The sequence below is a fragment of the Anastrepha obliqua genome, chromosome 2 (genome assembly GCF_027943255.1).
Source record: "Anastrepha obliqua isolate idAnaObli1 chromosome 2, idAnaObli1_1.0, whole genome shotgun sequence".
Lineage (NCBI taxonomy): Eukaryota > Metazoa > Arthropoda > Insecta > Diptera > Tephritidae > Anastrepha > Anastrepha obliqua.
The window spans coordinates 54503981-54528251 of record NC_072893.1 but is presented as its reverse complement, the minus strand read 5'-3'; the positions used below and the strand labels follow the sequence as shown (position 1 = coordinate 54528251).

At 40.0% G+C, this 24271-nt stretch overlaps 1 pseudogene; it reads left to right on the top strand.

The window, feature by feature from the left end:
- The first annotated feature begins 971 nt into the window (after positions 1-971).
- On the top strand, positions 972-1155 carry LOC129239873 (U2 spliceosomal RNA; annotated as a pseudogene).
- Positions 1156-24271: the final 23116 nt, after the last annotated feature.

Sequence of the window (24271 nt, the reverse complement as noted above, 5' to 3'; positions counted from 1 at the left end):
CAGTGAAAGCTTGGTCACATGCGGTTCAGTGAAAGCGAAGTTATTGCGTCTAAAGTGTCAGTATGTTTGTGTTTTCGGTGCAAAATGAGTTTTGAACAAAGAGCTGATATCAAATTTTGTTTTAAAATCGGTAAAAGGTTTACCGAAACATTTAAATTGATGAAAAAAGTTTATGGCGATGATTGTCTATCTCGTTCCAAAGTTCATTAGTGATTTACACGTTTCAGAGATGGTTGTGAGGACATTAATGACAATGAATATACGGGCCGCCCAAAATCAGTAATCACCGAAAACTCCATCGAAATTGTTCGTAAATTTATCAAAAATGAACAGAAATCATAGTTGAAATTCATGGAATCGGAAATGAATAACTCCAAAACATCGATTTATTGCTTTTCAGATGATCATTTGAGCTTGCGAAAGGTCTGCGCACGTTTCATTCCGCACAAGAACCAAAAATTGTCCAAAATTCAACATTCGAAAGACCTCATTAAAGAGGCGAGAAAAGACGAGAACTTCCTTTACAACATTGTAACTGGTGATGAAACTTGAACCTGAAACTAAGCGTCAAAGCGCCGAATGAAAGACCCCAGACGAGCTTTCACCCAAAAAATCGCGTTTCGAGAAGTCAAAAATGAAGTCGATTCTCATTTTTTTGAAGTGAAAACTTCTTTAGAATCGTTGGGAGTGATTTGAGGAAAAGTGAAACGAAAAAAGCGACCAACTTGGCTACGAAGCGTTATATTATATGTTGATATAAAAGTAGCGACGAAATAAATAAAAATAACTTTTATTTTTTCTTGTGATTTGAACCAAGGATTTTGGATCGGAAGCTCACATTGCTAGTCGCTCGGCTACCGCGCCATGCTGTCGTGGCTGGCCTAAAAGTTATTTAGTTACGAAGCGTTATATTATATGTTGATATAAATAATTTTTGTGAGCGTGTAATTCTCAAAAGTTTTATTAGGTTTATTATTTAAAATGTATTGACTAGGTAGTGTGGTTATCAGCTTAACATCTGATAGATCCTCCATCGGAGGACAACAAATGTTAAACTGATTTTTGGAAATGGGCGGAGTGTTTTAGGGGCTTGCTCCTTCTCTGCCACGGGTTGACCCGGTATTGCAGTACCGCCGGGATTTCGGCTTTGAATAAATACAAGAAAAAATATACTAATACATTTAGCTTTGGTGGGAAGAGCCATAAATTTTTATATGAATACATGTAGACGAAAATGGAATTTTTTTTTTTGAAATTTGCATTGTAAGACATTTCTGATTATTTATTGAAAACAGTTTTTTGGCTTTTCTATTTTTGGTTTAGATACTGAAAGTCAGTTTAAGTGAATCGGTATAAATATTTCGTACATTAATTTTTGAAGTGAAAACTTCTTTAGAATCGTTGGGAGTGATTTGGGAAAAAGTGAAACGAATTACATATAAACGTAGCGACGAACTAAATAACTTTTAGGCCAACACCGACAGTATGGCGCGATTGCCGAGCGGCTAGCAATGTGAGCTTCCGATCCAAAATTCTTGGTTCGAATCACAAGAAATAAAATTTTTTTTTTTTTGAAATTTGCATTGTAGGACATTTCTGATTATTTATTGAAAACAGTTTTTTGGATTTCAGCCTTGAATAAATACAAGAAAAAATATACTACTACATTTAGCTTTGGTGGGAAGAGACATACATTTTTATATGAATACAAGTAGACGAAAATGGAAGAAATTTGTAAGTCTGTTTCTTCGGTCCGTTTGGGTATTTTTTTTGACAACATCGAAACCAAAGCATTTGTATCATATTTTATCTATCATAAGCCACTCGTATCATTTGTTGAAATTGAAAACATTGAGGATGAATAATGATAAAATGAAGAAAATAAAATATGAACTTTATAGCAATATTATAATGAACCTATAATTATCCCGCTCCTAATGCTGCTTTCGTCTTATTCTCTCTCAGTTTGTTTTACGGAAGGTTTCACTTCTATCAAGTCTAACCGTTAGACTGGTATTTTTTTTTACTAGAAATCGCATTTTAACCATCATTTACTCAGCGTATTCGCCTGATATGGCTCCCTGTGACTTCTACCTATTCACAAAATTGCATTTGGCCATGAAAGGAAAACGTATTGCGTGCGTAGATGCCATCTAAAAGGCTTAAATCGACATCCTGAAGGACATTCCGGTCAATAACCTGAAACACTCTTTCGAAAAGCTTTTAGATCACGCAAAAAAGTGTATTGAGGCCAGACGGAACTTTTTTGAATAAATAAATTCGTAGTTATAAGAACGAAGCTCCTGTGTTTCTAATATATTTTAGCTCAGTCTTGATTATTTTGGACTTCACCTTGTATGGCCACAGCTATTTTAATGTTAACCCAGAATTTCTATCTTTTGCTTTTCGTTATAGAATTGATTTAAATATGTGCTCAGTTAAAGAATAAAATCAAAATAATAATACAAACTTTCTACTCAAATCATAGATTTAAAATTTTTGAAAAAATCTAAAATTTTATTAGCACTGCTACTTTCGTGCTCGCAACTGTATATACCGACGTATCTATTTATTTGTCCAAAGCTGTATGCAAGTATTCAAGCAATGCATTGTATTACAAACATCAGAATGCACTTACGAACGCTGCACATAAGCTGCATGAGCTTGATGCAACAAGGCAGGGCTTTTCTTTGTTTACAACTACATCTACATATGTATATGCATATGTATGTGTGCATTTTTAAATATGAAAGGGATTATTTATGATTACACGCCACATAACTAGAGGAAATGTTTTAGAAAGCACAAAAGCATATGTGGCTATGTAGTGGGCGGCGCACACTGCAACTGTTTCGACTTTTGTTCTATGAGCCATACATACAAACTGCATATAAAGATGAATGAACAAAAACTACATGCTTACGTACTATTTTCTAGTTATTTATAAAAAAAACACAAAAGCAGTATCGTTAAAATTCTGCTCAGACGAAAGGGCTCGCGGTGCCTTGAAGTGCCTTTGTTAGCTTTTATGGTCAATGCAAGTCAAGCGAAACCGCAAGCGAGGATCATTTATTACAAAAATATTCACATTAACATATTTTTGCACTTTGGCTTCGCAGCTGGCTGGCTAAGAATGCTTACAGGCTATTTCTGATTTATGGCCATTTTATGTGTGTGTGTGTTAAACAAAATAGATTTAAACGTTGACAGATCTTCTAAATGCACTAAAGCAAGGCATTATTAGCATGAAAATTTCCGCGTTTCCAACAATATTGGTGGTAATGGCCAGTTTTTTAGAACAACGTCAACTCTATTGCGCATAGCAAAATTAATAAACCTTTTAAAGTTTCAAGCAAAAACCTTTTGAAATTTCATTTCAGTTAAATCTGCACCAAACAAAATTTTTGTTATAGAAAATTACATAATCAACCAATGCGAAAATTCACTAAAAATAAAAACCGATTACCATTTTTGTTAAAATACCGCGTTTCTAGACTTCTAGAATTAGTCTCAATTAATTTAGAGTTTAAAATTTTACAATAGTCATTATGAAATAATTATTTGGTGCCCTTATCAACAATCAACAGCATTGCGAAAATTCAAAAGTGAAATGGTTCAAGTATCAGTCGGGAACTCCCCAAGTAGCACTAAAGTACCATTTTGAGACCTCCAACAGGAAGATATCTGCTGCCAGCCAGAGTTGTTGATGTAATGGGTAAGGTTGATGGGATTTAAGTTGGCACGCACTGTCCCATGCTGTCGAAGAAAAAAATACCCAGTGGCCAGATTCATCTAGCTGCCAAACCCGGACATTTACAGAGAAAGTGCTCCACGGTCTCCTTCTGAAAGGTCCCCACAGCTTCAGCTACTTTCTGCGCCCCACATCTATTATACTGATATTTTATACTGGGAGTTAAAGGTTTTAAGTACACGAAGAAATGAAGCTCCATCTGTTTTGCCCTTTTCTGAGAATTAAGTTGTACAATTTCCCTTTAGCAGCAGTCAGGGGGAGACCGATCACCTGGTAGAATACCTCAGAAACAAATTCAGTCAACCTTTTTCTGGCAAGCTCGTCAGCAATTTCATTTTCCTTTATGATCCTATGTCTTGGAACCCAAGCCAGCGAAATGTTACCTGCATACCCAAAAGATTTGATCCCCTCCTTACTTACAGTTGACCAGTTTGGATCTGCACCATGGCATCGTCAGGGCCTTGATCGCAGCTTGCCTATCGGAAAAAATATTAAAATATCCATCACTCCCACATTTCTTAAGCATTCTGAATACCTGCAGGATCGCAAAGGCTTCTGCCTGAAAAACACCAGCAGTATTGGGCAGTTTTAATAGAATAGATATATTGACTGATTTAGAGAAAACCCCTGCCCCGACTCCCGATTCCAACTTGGAACCGTCAGTGAAGACTGAGATACCAGCATCGGCACAGATTTTCTCCTCGTTCCAATCCTGCATATTAGGAAAAATCGCACTGGCACGACCCTCAATCTCCAGTTTGCGGATAGAGAGATCTATACAAAGTTCAGAGAAGTGCTGGGTTTACCGCCCAAAAATGCTACCATGTCCCTTGAAAAAATTGCCTCCAGAGGCCAACCTCCTTTTACCTGATTGTACTTTGAGCAGTGATGGGAATAACGTCAAAGTCGATTCCTGGGACAATTTCTGCATGCTCCGGTGATGACAATACAAGCAAACTCTTGCCCCTCCCCAGTTTAGTGATATTATAGCCTTTCCGAACTCCCACCAAACCAGGCAATCATACGTTAAAATTGGCAAAATCACTACGTTGTGCATCCAAAGCACGACCTGTGTCTTGAGTGCCCATTTTTTGTTGAAATAATAACAATCCAATACGGCGGCCGCCGTAGCCGAATGGGTTGGTGCGTGATTACCAGTCGGAATTCACAGAGAGACGTCGGTTCGAATCTCGGTGAAAGCAAAATTAATAAAAAAACATTTTTCTAATAGCGGTCGCCCCTCGGCAGGCAATGGCAAACCTCCGAGTATATTTCTGCCATGAAAAAGCTCCTCATAAAAATATCTGCCGTTCGGAGTCGACTTGAAACTGTAGGTCCCTCCATTTGTGGAACAACATCAAGACGCACACCACAAATAGGAGGAGGAGCTCGGCCAAGCACCTAACAGAAGTGTACGCGCCAATTATTTATTTTTTTTTTAATAACAAACCAAATTTAGCTTGAAACGCGGCAATTGCTCACGCTCTTAATGAGTTCAACCAGCTCAGCCATTTATTATATATACCGCAGCTGTCTAGCCCGCAAGTGTCAAATATGATTGACGTACGACGCTATTTGCAAAAATTAATATATAACTCTTGATTAATTTTGCGTCAAATTGAATTTTTGTATATGAAAATAAAACTAAAACTTTCAAAACTCAAAAAATACTAGCGCCATCTTGCGGGGTTCTGAGCCGAAACTTTATATACTCGTAGAAAACATCTTCCCACCAAGAAACTCCCAAGTACAAGTTTGTATTAAGCAAACATTCATAGTACTTAAGAAATATTAGTCTGCATATTAGGTTCGCATTAATTAAAGATAGCCTCTTTTAAAATTTGAAGGACTAAAGCCATGGACTAGTGCACTAATCAACTTTTCTTTATAAGATTCTTCAATTCTTTTGCAGACAATCTACGTTATTCATTATAAATTTCATAAATTTCGGATTACGGTCCGTCTAGCTCTATCTCTTCTTCGAATCCGTGCCATCAATTTGACAATTATTGCTGCTTTTTGTTTGTGGGTGGGATAATCGCAAAATGCGTCGTGAAGCACTGCTTTTTAACACACTTTTATTAGGTCGGGTTGTATGTATGTATGTATGTATGTAACGGAATCCTTGAGCTTAATTTTCACTGGCTTCTAAAAATCTGATCGACTTGGAATTTTGCACACCTATCAAGGACCGATGACAATGCAATAATTTGATAAAAGTTTTCCATTATCCTTATTAGGATTGCCATGATTAATATTTTCTTTTTTTACTTGTGGGCAAAAAGTAAGGTGAATTTGGTTGTAAAATGAAAAATCTTTATTTATTCTTGTAAATCAATTTCATCCCCTTCAAAATAATCCCCTCTCAATGAAATACACTTATGCCAACGATTTTTCCAATCCTCGAAACATGCCAAATAGTCCATTTTCGGTATAGCCATCAGCACCTTTTTCGATTCAGCTTTTATCTCCTCAATCGACTCGGAACGCGTTCCCCGGAGTGGTCTCTTGAGTTTTGGTAATAGCCAGAAGTCACACGGAACCAAATCAGGCGAATACGGTGGTTGCGGAACGATATGCGTGGAATTTTTGGCGAAATGGTCACGAAGAACGAGTGCAGTGTGAGACGGCGCATTATCGTGATGCAAAAATCAAGAGTTGTTGGCCCATAATTCTGGTCTTTTTAGATGAATTGCTTCACGTAAACGACGCATAACGCTCAAATAATATTCCCTATTAACAGTTTGGCCAGGTGGAAGGAATTCATAGTGCACCACACCACGAAAATCGAAAAAAACTGGCCAATGGAGTGGGGTAGCCGTTTCTCAGGCTCCCTCCACGAAATAAGTTCTTCATCCCGATTACTTCTTTATCACGGCCGATAACTGCATAGCTTTAGACTCACAGTCGATAAGAAAGGAATCAAATATAACACGAATATATCGAATCAATAATTCACTGACTGCAATGATAACAATAATTTTCATTCATAATAAAAAATAGTTTAAAAAAAAAACTAAAAAACACGCTTTTTTGCTAATCGAACTAAAGAGTAGAAAATAAAAAATAGTTTAAAAAAACTAAAAAACACGCTTTTATTGCCAATCGAACTAAAAAGTATAAAATAAATTTTAATGACAAAGAGACCTATAATGAAGTAATAGCAAATCGAACGATCAGTCATAGTCAACTACCTCAGAACAGAATTATAACAAAAATTAAGATACAAATAGAATAATTCAAATTAGAGTTAAAAGCGTGGGATGCATTTTGCTTCACTTTCATAGCCTTCTGTACATAGGTAGTTGCCAATAGAATGATTGTAATATTTACTATATCAAGCATCCCACGCTTTTAACTCTAATTTGAATTATTCTATTTGTATCTTAATTTTTGTTATAATTCTGTTCTGAGGTAGTTGACTATGACTGATCGTTCGATTTGCTATTACTTCATTATAGGTCTCTTTGTCATTAAAATTTATTTTATACTTTTTAGTTCGATTGGCAATAAAAGCGTGTTTTTTAGTTTTTTTAAGCTATTTTTTTTTCTGTATAAATCATAAGCATTTAGAAAGACACACAAGTATGTACTTCACACTTTCGAGAAAGTTATAGACGCAAGATTCAGGAAGACTGATATCTTTGCATTTAAAATGCTGCAAGTAGAATCTGAAGCCAATTAACAGTTGTAACAAATGAGGTTTTAATCAGCTCATCCGTTCGTAGGTAGGTAGGTAGATGAAATGGTTGAAGTGCCAGTCTGGCACTCCTCAAGTAGCATTAAAGCCCCGTTTTGATACCATTATGAGACCTACAATAGGCGGGTTAAATCGTAACACTCGCCGAGTGATCGGTAAACACAGCTACGAGTTTGGAAATTGAATGGCGAGGAGTCCAAAGGACTTTCTGAGTCCTTCGTATATTGTATTGGGGCCAACGGATTTTCGAAATAGCACATGAAGAATTGAAGCTCCATCTTTTCCGCGCTTTTCTGAGAAATAATTCCTCCGTTCGTCCAGTTAATTCAGTTTTTAAAAACCTGGATGACTATACTCGTATATGCACAGTGGACACTGATAGCTGAGTCTCAATACTCCTGCCCTTTGCGACGTTCATATTACTGATGCCTTGTTCCTCTTCAGAACCAAGAGAAATATATATACGAGGAGTGTTCCAAAAATAACAAGAAGGTTTCAAATTTCGCGGGCTTGGTATCAGTCATTCGACTATTGATTATTATATTCTTACGTTAATACACTCGTCTAGAAGATATGTTCACGGTTTTGGCAATATAGCACGTTTAGTTTGTTTGTGAGAAGCATAAATAAGAGAAGTGTTTTGCGTGTTCCTTCACCTTATTTTTTGAACACCCCTCGTATAAGTATATTATTGATGCAGCTGTAAAAGTATCCTAACTTTCTCGCGCGGAAAATGTAAAAATTTTTAGAGCATAAGGCCTAGGCTTAGAAACTGAGGAACCTTAAGCTTCCATGTACAGTTGAACCAGCATCTTGTGTCGTTGTTGTTGTTTTTGTTGAAGTAGTTGAGTATTTCTACTGACATAATCCTAATTAGAGACGAGCACCATCTTACTACCAATGTTCTCGTGTGATAATGTCTTGTTGGTTTTTTTTGTTTCATTTTCCTTTCTTCTAAGTCAGATCCATTTAGTGAGGTCCAAGTATAACAGCAAATTCTTTATCTCGATGTCTGAGATCTCATTAATTTGCTGCAAGAAAGGCTTACCGAAGGAGCGGAGTCGTGCCCTAGCTAGCCCTGGGCATTCCCATAAGTAGTGGAAAATACTTTCTTTCACCCCTTCCGCTTGACAGCTTCTGCATATGGGATTGAAAGGGAGATTGAGTCTAGCTGCATGATCCCCTACCTTCCAATGACCTGTAAGGGCTGCAGTGATGCGTGAAATGATTGGTCGAGAACATTCTAACAGGTCCTTTGGGTTTTGTACGTCGGCCATGTGTTTTTTGTTGTAATACATGTAGTTAATTATTCCAGCTTCTTTCGGCTAAAGCATGATAGTGTGAAGCAATCGATGTTTTTATTGTGTTGAGAGGGGTGGCGACTGCCACCGCACCTGCTATGTCTAGTGTCGAAATTTTTCTTGCTAGTTCATCCACTATCTCATTACCCCGTATGTTCCTATGACCGGGAACCCATATCAGAATGATTTCAAGCCAATGACAATTTTAGTTCCTCTCTACGCTGTAAGACTAGTTTGGATGAAATGCAATAGGAGTTTAAGGCCTTTATAGCTGCTTGACTGTCTGAAGTTCTGCCTGAAGCACGTTGGTGTAGTCAGGAAGTCTAATTGAATAGGTTGAGCGGCTCCGAATGGAAGCCAGCTTCCGCACCACAGTTCATCTTAGATCCGTCAGTGTAGAATTCAATACCGTATCTTCCAATCACCTTCCCTATGCTCCATTCGGCTCTCGGTGAAAAACGTGCCATAAAGTCTTTCTTGAAATTAAAGTCGGGGACTGTGTAATCAGATTTGTTTTTGAGCAGTGATTGTCCCAGTAGGAGGATCTTGCTGTTACCGTACGATCTTGTTCTCCAGCTTCCTATGTGTCTGAGTCTCGCCGCGCTGCAAGCAGCAATTGTTTTTATATGTAAGTCTAATGGTAATAGATGAGTTAGTACATTGAGCGCTTCAGTAGGACTGGTGCTAAGCACTCCTGTAGTTAAGATACACGCTTTTCTTTGCAACTTTTTCAGCTTGGTTTAGTTGTATTTCTTTTCTATTGCGGGCCACCAGACTAGTACCGCATATGTTAGTATTGGCCTTAAAATGGCTGTGTAGGACAATTGGATAATTTTGGTCGGAGACCCCATTTTTTAACCAACATTCTCTTACTCGTGTAAAGTGCTATATTCGCTTTCTTTACCCCGTACTCTACGTTGGACTTCCAGCTGAGTTTGGGGTCTAAGATAACACGTAAGTATTTTGTCTGTTGGGTTAGCATAAGACTAACGCCGTTTAGTTTTGGGGGATTAAAGTTGGTACCTTGGTTTTCTTGATGAATAGCATCAGTTCAGTTTTGCTCGGGCTTACACTTAAACCACAGTCTGTGGCCCAATTGCTGAGTAATCCCAGGGCTCCTTCCATAATCTCATTGATTATGGTAGGAAACATTCTTGAAACCATAAACACTATGCCATCTTGTGTCGTAGTCGGATATATATAATACTTTCATCTGTACTCTCAATGTCTGCATTATATATAAGAGTTCCAGTACGCGTTCCTACCTCGACCTAGTTTTACGAACAGGCCCTAAGCCGAGTGGACTCTTCCCATAATATAATAGAACATATTCCTCTCACTATTCCTTCTCACAAAAATTGCTGATGGAAGGTTTTAGAAATCCTACGTTTTTTCTTTGCGTAAGATCAAAATTTTAGTATTTTACCCTTTTGGCCATTTCATATGCTTGGTAAAAAATTAATATATACCCCAAAAATCTCGGGATTAAGTGTCTACAAAGCCGAGATTTTCGAGATTCATAATTTTGTATCAAACAAATGAAGTGGTTACACAAAATCTCTTTTTAGAACAGAGAAAAGCAACCTTGTGCGAAATTGAAGAAATATGGTATGTAAACTTCTTTCACCAAAAATATTATATATATGACTTTGTTTACTTCTTCAACCTTTTTGCATTGGTCTTCTTCCGATATACATTAAGGTACTTTATGAGACAAAGACACGTTAAGGTATTACTAAAAACGTATAAATTTAGCTGCTGTTTATTGTTTTGTTAATAATGAAATAATTTTCACTCTAAATAAAAAAGTGTATTTAAAACCCATTCATATAATTAATCTTTATCACGGAGCAGGAGAGCTCCTCAAACAATATTGATGCAATGTTTTTGAAAAAAAAAAAATAAATAAAAAACCATTTGCCATTCGAAGTCGGCTTAAAAACTATAGGTCGCTCCATTTGTGGAACAACATCAAGACGCACACCCCAAATAGGAGGAAGAGCTCAGCCAAACACCTAACAGAAGTGTACGCGCCAATTATTTATTTATTTTATTAGTTCCAATTGGGATAACAATAACGAGCGATCGTATAAATTAAAAAATATTGTATTCCTACTAAAACACAATCCATTAAAATGTTGCGTATACGACACGTAGTACCTGACTACATCTCTCCTTCCACTGTCTAATGGCCCCAAGTGCATACAACAACTGGCAGCTTGCGCTCAGTATGCGCATGTATCTTAAATGAGAAAAGTTTTCAATAATGCAACTTTAATTGCACTACTCATACATACATACACTCACGTGCGCATTTGTGGCCTGCGGGGAAAGCAAAAAAGACATAGCAAACAAACACCATTAAATAGACGCCTACTGTGCTATGGCACATATTTCATTTCTTGCTACAACCAAATCAGCTCACTGAAGCTGAAGAAATACGATATGAAGCGTAACGAGTACCGAGTAAAATGCATTTTAATAAGATTTGGAAAGCACTAGGAAAAATAGATGCAGACAACTGATATATGTACGTCAAAACGAAATTATTATATACCGAAATTGTGGAAAGAGTTAATCAAACTGTGTTAGGGGAAGTCATGCAGAGTGGGTATCCGACCCCTTTTTAGCGTACGATTCATGCACACAAACGCATATAATGATTAGAAAAGAGTAAATTAAATTGAATTATACATTACAAACAGAAATTTCAAAAAAAAAAATTGATAAAACAAAAATTGAAAAAAAAATGAAATTTGAAAAAAGTGAGCCAAGAAACACCTAGGGAATGGTAACTCCTAAAACATTCAAAGCTCTTCTAGATAGTCAAGAGAAAAGGAGAGAAGTGTCAGAGAGAAAGAGATATGATAGAATAGAGACAGAGATAGAGTTTGAGAGAACGAATATTCTCAAGACATTGGAACCGAAAATTCGCCGCCTTGCTCTAGCAAAGGCAGAAAACTCACATGAAAAATGATCAGTTCTATCCGGCTCCTCGAAGCAAGACAGGCACATCGAGTACTCAATGATTCCAATGGTGATCATATACTGACCCTATCAGTTAGGTCCTGTAATAATATCGACCATCAACCGAACGTCTTTTTTTTAGAAGAAAGTTCGACAGTTTTCTATTTGGTCTTGTCACCTTGTCAATCTCTACATAAGCTGATTGCTAAAAAGGAAGGTTTTACTAAATAATAGATTAATGATATTTTTTTTTTTCATAAATATAATATTATTTCTATACTAAATTACAAACTAGTGCTCGATCCTGGAGCCATGCGTGAAAATGCGAAACCAGTGTTTGCGGGGCTCATTTTCTGAGTTTGACCACAGTTGAGCCTCTGGCAGCACCACACTGTATTTCTTGTCAATCACGTCTCTGGATGGCATGGAGTCAAGGGGCATGACGAGGATCGTTGGATCGAAGTCCATGCCTACTCTGTTGCCCAATGCCGGACAGGGGCCGTACCAATTCCCGTTGTGTATCAGCCTGCAGAAGGCCTTCAAAGCCTCTCCTTGGATGAAAACATCAAGTGGTGGTTGACTAATCAGAGCATCTAACGCCGGAACTGAAGTAGTCGTAAAAGCTCCGACGCAACAGATGGACACAGTACGTTGTAGTCTCGATAAGGTACTCCTACTACTCATCCAAATCACTGATGCTTAGGTGATAATAGGTCTTATCATAGCCGTGTAGAGCCATAGGATTTTGCTAGGAGAAAGACCCCACGTTTTTCCAAAAACACCCTTACACTGCCAGAAGGCTGTCAGTGCTTTGCAGATGTTCATAAGCGAAGGGCCTGTTACAAACAGCCAACATCGTCCGCATATTCTTGTGCGTAGACTCCCGAGTCGTTTAAGGTGTTAAGGATCGATCGCCATGCACCAGAGCAATGGAGGCAGCACACCGCCTTGGGAACAACCTCTATTAACCCCGGATGACACCAGCAGATCTTCCTCTGCTCGCACCGAGACGATTCTTTGGGCCAGCATAGAACGCGTCCAATTCACTAGCAACCTGTAGAGTAGTCTCTCCTGTCGATGGCCAGCTAGGGCAGAGCAACTAGGTTTTGCAGTACCGAGAGTACCGCCACTTTGATAGGCATGCTGAAATGGAGATAGAGGCTGAGCCTTCAGCGACTTCTGATGTATGCGCAATTCCACCAATCGTTCGTGTGATTGCTTGGTCGTTTTGCTTGAGCGTATTGACGGGGTTGCTATGCCAAAATAGAGTTATATATATAGAGTTATATTTTTAATAGATCTCTTAGCTATAATAATGATTTTTTATAGAGAAATATCTCAATTTGCACCACATTGGGAATCAATTTTTATGAAATTTACTCATGTTGCATAAATAGTGTTTTGGAGTCAGGTGATCTCAGCTGTGGGCATTTTTTACCACCAGTGTTTTTAACTTATAGATCTGTGCAATGAACTTTAGATTAGATTAGATTAGATTTGTGGGGGGTTGAATAAGTCCAAGCACTCAGTCAGTGGACCATTGTACTTCAACCGGATAGATATCAGTAGAAAGAATAGAGATAGGAAAGATAAAAGGTGGATGGTAAAAACGGATAAATTAGTTTGAGGTCACCCTTCCACAAATCTCTTGGATTCATTGATGAATTTTAAGAGATCCGAAAGAAGAAGAGTATGAACTTTGACCATACTCAGTGTATCGCAACTCAATATCCTAAGTCTGAATCTGGAAAATGCAGGACAGCAGTGTCGTCATTCTCAAGACAGGATAGGCATATCGGGCTGTACACGACCCCCATGGTAGCCATATGCTGGCCACAGACGTTATACCCTGTGATTACACCCACCAGTACTCTCAGGTCCTTCCCGCTGAGTTTTAGGAGAAAGGTCGCTATTTTCCTGTTTGGTTCTTTCACAAATCACTTGGCAACTCTGCACGAGATCAACTCAGACCAACGACCTAATGAAGTCGTCAATCCATAGTTGAATCGATGCGGAATTGATACCTAGAAAGGGTTCAGGGCCTAGTGGCATACTTGCAGAGCCTTCATTTGCCAATTTATAAGCACAATGTCCAGGCACCCAAATAAGACTAACTTTGTTGTGTTTTGCAACACTGTTCAGTTTTGTCTTACATTCACCAACTAACTTCGAAGAGCAGCTTGGGTTAGCTAAGGCTTTCAGTGCAGCTTGACTGTCACTACGAATTCCAATACTGTTGCCCCGCCACTTTTTCACAATTAGCCAATACGCCACATTGGCATTGACTTCCGTAAGGAATAGCGTGGCCATCTGTCCTGTGGCATAGGAGTGCTTAGTGTCTTCGTCTAAGTACCATCCAGATCCGCTGATATCCCGTTAATAGGTTCTCTGGACTAAACCAGTGATCTCTATCTGGGGTTAAAACGGCATACTTCCTACCGAAGCTAACGACAGGCACCCGATTGTCCACTGGCATCGAGAACAGTGTGCACAATGAACCTTGCCACCCACTATAAAAATATAAACACTATACCTTTTTTTGACAGTCAAATTTATAGTTGCTTTTCTCAATTCACTTACCTTCATATACGTATATATGCGCACAAATGTGTCCGAAGCACATGAAAAATGCATAACATCACATCGTCGCACATCACCACCCAACAGCACAAAAGTCACGTATACGCCCAGTAAACCCCAAAGCCACAGTTATGGCAACAATTTCACAAGTAACAATCACTTAACTAATGTTCTTCAAGTTTTCAAGGATTTTTGAAACGCACAGCCATTTGCAATACCCGTACTAAGAAACAAAAAAAAAAAAAGAAAACCAAAACCAGAAATAGTAATAGAAGTAGAAACAAAAACGAAAATGAAAATGAAAGTAATGAATGTAAACAAAAACGGAAGTAAAAAAGTTTACAATATTTTGTGCATTTCCGGCTGTTATCACACATCAGCATATGAATTTTTAAATACATATGTACATATTTCAATACAAAAACTTCACAAGCAAAGTGTAAAGAGTGAAAGCAACTTGCATTGAATGCAAACGCCTGCCACGCCATCTAACTGGACAACATCGTTGCGTTCATGCCAAGTGCCAAGTGTGGCATGCCATGTCTTATCTGACTGCCTGGATGATAGATTGCCCTGCTAACTGTATGTATGCATGCATGTTGTAGTGCTTGACTGCATTACTTGACTGCTTGACTGATTGTTGCATTACACATGCAGAGCACGTCGGTGTTGTACAATTTATTTCCATACACTGCGCTGACGAAATTTATACACACACAAGTACAATATACATATAGTAGTATACAAACGCAGAGTTAAGAGTTTAAATAAAAAAAGCGTACAATAAATTGCAGTCAGCTTTCACGTCGGTAGTTGTGCGTCGAGGCAGTGCCATTGTGACAGCATCCGCTCACAGTTGAAGTTCGTGCAATATTCCGACATTATCATTGTAGAGCCATCCCTAAACTACTTGTAACAGCAGCGATGACAACCCTATAGGAAAACGAACTAGTTGGAAGTCAGTTACTCAGCTACTAAAGGGTGATCAGATTGAAGGTACTTTTCCAATAGGGCTTTCTTGACTACTGTCAAACTAAATATATATTTTTTTCACTATTCATTGGCATTTCATCATGGAAAGACTTACGCTTCAACACCGTTTACAAATCGTCCAATAATATTTCGAAAATCGACGCTCTGTGAAAAGTGTTCATCGCGCGCTCAGGTCAACTTTAGTTGCTTAGCGATGAGGCCCATTTTTGGCTTAGTGGCTACGTTAAAAAGCAAAATTTCCGTATAAAGAGCAATCCAAAGTCATTCAAAAACAGCCATTACATCCATTGACAACAAAGGTTTGATGCAACCTATGGGCTGGAGGAATCATCGGCCAATATTTCTTCAAAGGCGAGACTGGCATCATTGTAACAATGAATGAGGAACGCTATCGCGCCATGATAAACGACTGTTTTTTGCCGGATGAACAGAAATTAAAGCCCGTGATCTCTACAACGTGAACACATTTGGTTCCAACAAGACGACGGACGGCGCTACTTGAATACAACCCGGGAAACAATGGATTTACTGCAATATCGTTTCGGTGAGCAAATTATCTCTCGTTCTCGTCTCGGACCAGCGGATTGGTCACCAAATCGTGTCATATCACATCTTTGGACTTTTATTTGTGGTGGTATCTAAAGTCCAGTTTTGATTGAGGTGTTGGAAGCCAACATTACTTAAGTTATTCACGAAATACCGGCCGAAGTCCTCCAACGAGTCGCGAGTCATTCAAAATTGGCGTTTACGGATGGCCGAATTGCGGCGTAGTTGCGGTCAAGATTTTAAAGAGATTATCTCTAAAAAATAAATGTGATGAATATTTCTACCCAAAAATAATAAAGATTGCCCAATCAATCTGAATTTTCGTTAAATTATTTCAATTTAAAATCCGATACCTTTAAATTGATCACCTCTTAATAGTTTCTCGCTTCTTCTTCTTAATTGGCGCGATAACCGCTTACGCGATTTTGGCCGAGATTAACAAAGCGCGCCAGTCGTTTCTTTCTCGTGCTAACCGGCGCCAATTGGACACACCAAGTGAAGCCAAGTCCTTCTCCACCTGATCTTTCCAACGCAGAGGAGGCCTTCCTCTTCCTCTGCTACCACCAGCTGGTACCGCATCGCATACTTTCAAAGCCGGAGCGTTTGTATCCATTCGGACGACATGACCCAGCCAACGAAGCCGCTGGATCTTTATTCGCTGCGCTATGCCTATGTCGTCGTAAAGCTCGTACAGCTCATCGTTCCATCGTCTGCGATATTCGCCGTTGCCAACGTGCAAAGGTCCAAAAATCTTACGCAGAATCTTTCTCTCGAACACTCCAAGCGTCGCTTCATCGGATGTTGTCATCGTCCAAGCTTCTGCGCCATACGTTAGGACGGGCATGATGAGAGTCTTGTAGAGTGTTAATTTTGTTCGTCGAGAGAGGACTTTACTGCTCAATTGCCTACTTAGTCCAAAGTAGCACTTGTTGGCAAGAGAGATTCTACGTTGGATTTCAAGGCTGACATTGTTATCGGTGTTAATGCTGGTTCCTAAATAAACGAAGTCTTTTACAACCTCAAAATTATAAAGTGGGAGCCGATACGCGAGTGCGCCGACTGTTTGTTTGAAGACAGGAGGTACTTCGTTTTGTCCTCGTTCACCACCAAACCCATTCACTTTGCCTCTTTATCCAGTTTGGAGAAGGCAGAACTAACAGCGCGGTTGTTAAGGCCGATGATGTCAATATCATCGGCATACGCCAGCAATTGTACGCTCTTATAAAAAATTGTGCCTGAGCGATTAAGTTCTGCGGCTCGTACGATGCTCTCCAACATCAGGTTAAAGAAGTCACACGACAGCGAGTCACCCTGTCTGAAACCTCGTTTGGTATCAAACGGCTCGGAGAGGTCCTTCCCAATTCTGACGGCGCTGCTGGTGTTGAGCAACGTCATCTTGCATAGCCGTATTAGTTTTGCGGGGATACCAAATTCAGACATAGCGGCATACAGGTAACTCCTTTCCGTACTGTCGAATGCAGCTTTGAAGTCGACGAAAAGATGGTGTGTGTCGATTCTCCTTTCATGGGTCTTTTCCAAGATTTGGCGTATTGTGAATAGTTGGTCGATGGTAGACTTTCCAGGTCTGAAGCCACACTGATAAGGTCCAATCAGTTGGTTGACGGTGGGCTTCAGCCTTTCACACAGTACGCTCGCTAGAACCTTATAGGCGATATTTAGAAGACTAATCCCGCGGTAATTGGCACAGATTGCAGGATCACCCTTCTTATGGATTGGGCAGAGCACACTTAAATTCCAATCGGCAGGCATGCTTTCATCCGACCATATTCTGCATAGGAGCTGATGCATGCACCTTACCAGCTCCTCGCCGCCATGTTTGAATAGCTCAGCCGGCAGTCCGTCGGCGCCCGCGGCTTTGTTGTTCTTTAGCCGTGATATTGCTATTCTCACCTGGTCATGGTCGGGTAACGGAACGACAACTCCGTCGTCAACGATTGGGGTATCGGGATCTTCACATTCTCTATGACATGCGCAGCTGTCACCGTTTAACAGGTTCGAGAAGTGTTCCCTCCATAATTTAAGATTGCTCTGTACGTCAGTCACCAGATCGCCGTCTTTGTTCTTACAGGACAACGCCCCGGTCTTAAAACCTTCTGTAAGCCGCCGAACTTTCTGGTAAAATTTTCGGGCGTTGTTCCTATTGGCCAGCATCTCAAGCTCCTCGCACTCACGTATTTCGGCCTCTCGTTTCTTCTGTCGGATAATACGTCTCTCTTCCTTTTTTAGCTCTCTGTAGCGATCCCACATGGCTCGCGTTGCGCCCGATCGCAGCGTGGCTCTATAGGCGGCATTTTTTCTTTCGGCGGCAGCATGACATTCCTCGTCGTACCAATTGTTTTTTCGGGCTCGCCGGAATCCGATTTCTTCTTCGGCGGCGGTACGTAGGGAACGAGAAATGTTGCTCCATTGCTCGCGCATGCCGGTGTGTTGGGCAGTGCTCTCCGAGAGCAGGAGTGAGAGTCGAGTGGCGAATCTTCTGGCTGTCTGTTGTGATTGCAGCTTTTCGATGTCGAACATTCTTTGCGTAGGGAGATGTACGTTTTTTGCTGCACAGAGGCGTGTGCGCAGTTTGGCTGCAACAAGGTAATGATCCGAGTCGATGTTGGCTCCTCGGATCGTACGTACATCTAATACACTAGAAGCGTGTCTTCCATCTATCACAACATGATCGATCTGGTTTCGTGTTTTTCGATCAGGAGACAGCCAGGTAGCTTGGTGTATCTTTTTATGCTGGAATCTGGTGCTGCAGACTACCATGTTTCGGGCCCCGGCGAAGTCGATCAGCCTCTGTCCGTTACCGGATGTTTCGTTGTGCAGGCTGAATTTTCCGACTGTGGGACCAAAAATTCCCTCCTTGCCCACCCTGGCGTTGAAGTCGCCAAGCACGATTTTTATGTCGTGGCGGGGGCAGCGCTCATAGGAACGTTCCAAGCGCTCATAGGAAGAATCCTTGGTCGCATCGTCCTTCTCTTCCGTCGGGGCGTGGGCGCAAATTAGCGAGATGTTGAAAAATCGCGCTTTGATGCGGATTGTTGCGAGACGCTCGTCCACCGGAGTGAACGACAGTACTTGGCGACGAAGTCTCTCTCCCACAACAAATCCGACACCGAATTTGCGCTCCTTTACATGGCAGCTGTAGTAGACGTCGCAAGGTCCTATGTTTTTCTTACCTTGCCCCGTCCATCGCATCTCTTGGATGGCAGTGATGTCAGCCTTTACTCTCACGAGGACATCAACCAGCCGGGCAGAGGCACCTTCCCCATTAAGGGACCGGACATTCCAGGTGCATGCCCTCAAATCGTATTCCTTATTTCGTTTGCAGGGGTCGTCATCTGTGTTGGAAGTTCTCATCCGAGGCTTTGTTGCTGTTTTCATTGGGGGGGCTTTTTAAGTGGCGGGTCCCAAACCCAGCGCACAACCAGCTATGCTGGGATGCTTCGCCTTCTCACTTTAGCTGACTCCCGAACGGGTGTTCGGAAGCTAACCAGAGGATACGTGGGCTAATCCGAGACGTTGTGAGCTGCTTGCACCATATGTAAGGTATACCTATTCAATAATTTTGAGCGGATTCGAGTCAGGGGAGCTCCCGGATATGGTAGTCACATTAAGTGTGAGGTCAGAAATTGTTCAGCACCAAAATGTACTTCACTGATCTTCTTTAGTCTTGCCAGTTTATATTGATTGGCAACTCAGTAATTGCGGATTTCACTAGTAGATGGCTTCAGTTCAATTTTTAGGTTTGCAGACGTAGTACAAATGTAAAACACATTTCGTTATTGGATAGTTGGCAATTCAGCTGTCAATCAGTAAAAAAAGTTATTTTATCGGTTACGTGGTTTACGTTCGGCGTTCGTTGAGAAATGGAAAATCAAAAGGAACAGTTTCGTCATATTTTCCTTTTTTATTTCCGCAAAGGGAAAACCGCATCGCAAGCTCATAAAAAGTTACTATATGTGCTGTTTATGGTGACGAAGCCTTAAAAGAACGGCAGTGTGAAAATTGGTTTGCCAAATTTCGTTCAGGTGATTTTTCACTCAAACATGAAAAACGCTCTGGTCGTCCAGTTGAAGTTGATGACGCCTGAATCAAAGCAATAATCGATTCGGATCGTCACAGTACAACACGTGAGATTGCAGAGAAAACAACTTGGCTATGTTCAAAAACTCGATACATAAGTTCCTCACGAACTGAAAGGAACGCATTTAACGCAGTGCATTAACAGCTGCGATTTGCTAAAAAACGTAATAACTGGCGATAGAAAATGGGTTGTTTACAACAATATCAAGCGGAAAAGGTCGTAGAGCAGGCCAGGTGAACCAACTCAAACAACCTCAAAAGCTGATATTCATCAAAAGAAGGTTTTGTTATCAGTTTGATGAGAATTGAACAACTAACGAAATTAAATAATGCAGTTGAAGAAAATTGGCCCGAATTCACAAATCGAAAAAGTATTGTATTCCATCATGACAATGTAAGGCCACACACGCCTTTGGCCGCTCGGCAAAAAATATTGGAGCTTAGTTGGGATGTTTTGCCACATTCACCATATAGTCCTGAACTTACACCATCTTATTACTTTTTGTTTCGATCTTTACGAAACTCCTTGAATGGTAAAAATTTCAATAATGATGATGATGTCAAATCATGCCTGATTCAGTTTTCTGCTAATAAAAAACAGAAGTTTTATGAACGTAGGATTATGATGCTGCCTGAAAGATGGGTAAAGTTATTTAGTTCCATGAAAAAATTGCCTTTGATCAAAAAAAAAAAATCCGTTGCCAACCCAATACTTAGTCTCGGCGTATATGCTTCTAAACTGTTTCGACAGATAAGCTTATCGAAAATTCTACATCTCTAAAAAAGCATAACTGATCCTCAACTAGAGTAGTTAGAATTTTCACTTGTCTTTAACTGATATTTGTTTGAAACACTTTTTAAATACCGAACTACCCTTTACTGATATACATGCACAGTGTGTGTTGGTATGCTATTAATGTGTGCGGCGAACGGAAGTAGCACAACATTCCCATCCGGTGATAAGTGAATTTCGAAGTGAGCAAAAACTGCTAAATATAAATATGAATTGTGATTGTGACACTTGTAACAGCGTCACATTGGCGGTTGTCCCAATTCGTACGCAAATGCATCACGAAAAATGCGCATACTAACACTAAGTAATAAACATAATAACGTAGTTAGAAATGTATGCTCGTATGAATATGCAAACCTTCTCCTCCCCGCAGCACACACGCCATCCACACAGCTCTACACCACCTGCCACTCGCCTGCGCCAGCATCAACCGGTGCAGCTATGCACCTCATCCCGTTCAGTGTTGATGGCGCCATCTGCCAGAAGCATCACAGTCGTTCACAAGCTCCCATCACTCAGAGACGGCATTTTAACGCCGACAAACCGACACGTCAACATGTAGGAAATGCTAGAAACTTGTATAAAAATACCAGCAACAACACCAATTGCGAGGTTACTCTCAGTACCAGCACATTAACAATGTGAATGGTAGTGAACCATGCAACAATTCTATACGTTTATGCAACACGTAGATACTCAATCTACTCGGTAACAATGCAACGCATGCAAGCAGTGCCACCAACAACATGAACAGCGTGTCGCCGTGGTAAAAGGCTTGAGTACAAAATGCTGTGCGTAGGGATGTGTGGTTAGTAGGTGGTTAAAAAGAGGCGAAGGAAGACGCAAGCAGGAAGCAGAAGAATGTCGCATGCATACTTAAATAGTTTTGCATGTAAATTGCGTTTGATGCAATTTAACTTTTAATTACATTTTTGTACACAGCAGATTCATAAATTTTTATATAAAATATATATCCATACCTGTATACAAATTAATAGAAGCGCGATGAATTACCAAGCTATAGTCTTTTTTTTATATTAACTTTTTTATGTTGCTATAAAAATATTCGGGAGTGCATCGGTTTGAATCTCCGTGCATGAGCATCAGCAAATAGTAACTTTTTTTTTTCTAATAGCGGTTGCCCCTCGGCAGGCAATGACAAATCACCAAGTGTATTTCTGCCCTGACAAATCGGCTCAGAAACACCACTTACCATTCGGAGTTGACTTAAAAACTGAGGGTCCCTCCATTTGTGGAACAACATCAAAACGTACACCACAAATAAGAGAAGGAGCTCGGCCAAACACCTAACAGAAGTGCACACGGCAGTTATTTATTTTTTACAAAAATGTAGCGTATTCTACAACAAAAACTATAAAACTCAAGCCTTCAAACTTTCTATAAATTTTACAAAAATTTAACATATTTAAAAAAAAATTTAACAAAACTATCAACTATTTTTAATTTTTAGAGAAATTCTTAAATACGAGTTTTATAGCTATTTCAGTTTTAGTATAAAAAAGCGTAAGTTTCAGGTGGCATAAAATTCTCGTTGATTTTTGACGATTTTCCCCATGAGGTGTTGAGCATTTTCTGTCATATAAAAGGCTTCCGAACACATGCATTACATGGAAGAAAATATTTAACTTAGTACACGTCATTTACTACATACTAAAGTACTAAAAAAAATTGTTTCATTCCATTTGCATTGTAGCCAGTTAACAATAAATAAACTACAAAACAATTTTCCTTGGATTTGTATAATACAATTAATATAAATAATGATGCTCTGCACAAGACTTACAATGGAGTTGATTACTGCATGAGGACAACAACCGGATGCGGCTGCTAACTTCGAAGCAGTGTTTGGAGATCTGAAGGAAATTTTGTGTCGAATTGTCACCGTTGATGAAAGCTGGAAGAAACTAAGGAATAATCAAAAAATGGATTTTTCTTGGTGAATCGGCTCCAAATAAGGCGAAGACAGTCCCATAGGCCGACTTTTTGGAATGCGAATGGCGTCATCCTCATGCATCTTTTAGGAAAGGAAGAACGTTCACTGGGCAATACTAATAGGACTATGAATAAGTTCCTTGCGGTTTTACAACAGATGGCGTAACTTGATTATTATTCCATCGATCCACATTTCCAAACATTCATTGGAGAGCTACTGTCGTAAGGCACAAACGTCAGTATAAGTTTTTTATTTGAAGCGTAAACAACAATATTTTTACCACACTTGAAAATGTCGAATTTCGTGCCAAATAATGTGTTTTTGCGGGGAATTTTTTAATATGAAGAAAAAAGCAGCCGAAAGTCATCGTATCTTGGTGGAAGTTTATGGTGAGCATGCTCTAGCTGAGCGAACGTGCCAGAAGTGGTTTGCACGCTTTAAAAGTGGTGATTTTGGCTTGGAAGACGAAGAACGCGAGGGTGCGCCGCCAAAGTTCATGGATACCGAATTGGAGGAATTGCTCGATCAAGATCCGGCTCAAACGCAAGAAGAGGTTGCAAAAACTTTGGGAGTTGATCAATCAACCATTTCCAAACGTTTAAAAGCCATGGGAATGATCCGAAAGGTAGGCCATTGGGTGCCGTATGAATTGAAGCCAAGAGACGTTGAACGCCGTTTTATGGCATGCGAACAACTGCTTCAACGGCACAAAAGAAAGGGTTTTTTGCATCGAATTGTGACTGGCGATGAAAAGTGGGTCCATTACGACAATCCAAAACGTCGGGCAACGTATGGATACCCTGGCCATGCTTCAACATCGACGTCGGCGCAGAATATTCATGGCCTGAAGGTTATGCTGTGTATCTGGTGGGACCAGCTGGGTGTTGTGTATTATGAGCTACTGAAACCGAATGAAACGATTACGGGGGATGTCTACCGACGACAATTGATGCGTTTGAGCCGAGCACTGCGAGAAAAACGGCCGCAATACGCCGATAGACACGACAAAGTTATTTTGCAACATGACAATGCTCGGCCACATGTTGCACAAGTGGTCAAAACATACTTAGAAACGCTCAAATGGGATGTCCTACCCCACCCGCCGTATAGTCCAGACCTTGCGCCATCCGATTACTATCTCTTCCGATCGATGCAACATGGCCTGGCTGACCAGCACTTCCGTAATTACGATGAAGTCAAAAAATGGATCGATTCGTGGATTGCGGCAAAACCGACCGAATTTTTCACAAAGGGAATCCGTGAATTGCCAGAAAGATGGGAAAAAGTAGTAGCAAGCGATGGACAATACTTTGAATATTAAATTTGTAACCATTTTACGTCAATAAAGTTTCAAATTTCGAAAAAAAAACCGCACGAACTTAACCATAGTCCATTACAGTGAGTTTTTGAACTCTTTCACAGAAAATTTAAGAAGAATTTGGCGAAAAAGAGGGTGCTGTTTCACCACGATAACGCACCCCCACTTTCATCTGGAGTTATCGCCACTGTGAAACGCGCTAGGAATTGCTGCCACACCCGTATTCACCCGATCTGAGCATGAAGAAATGGCTCGCGGGAAAAAATTTAG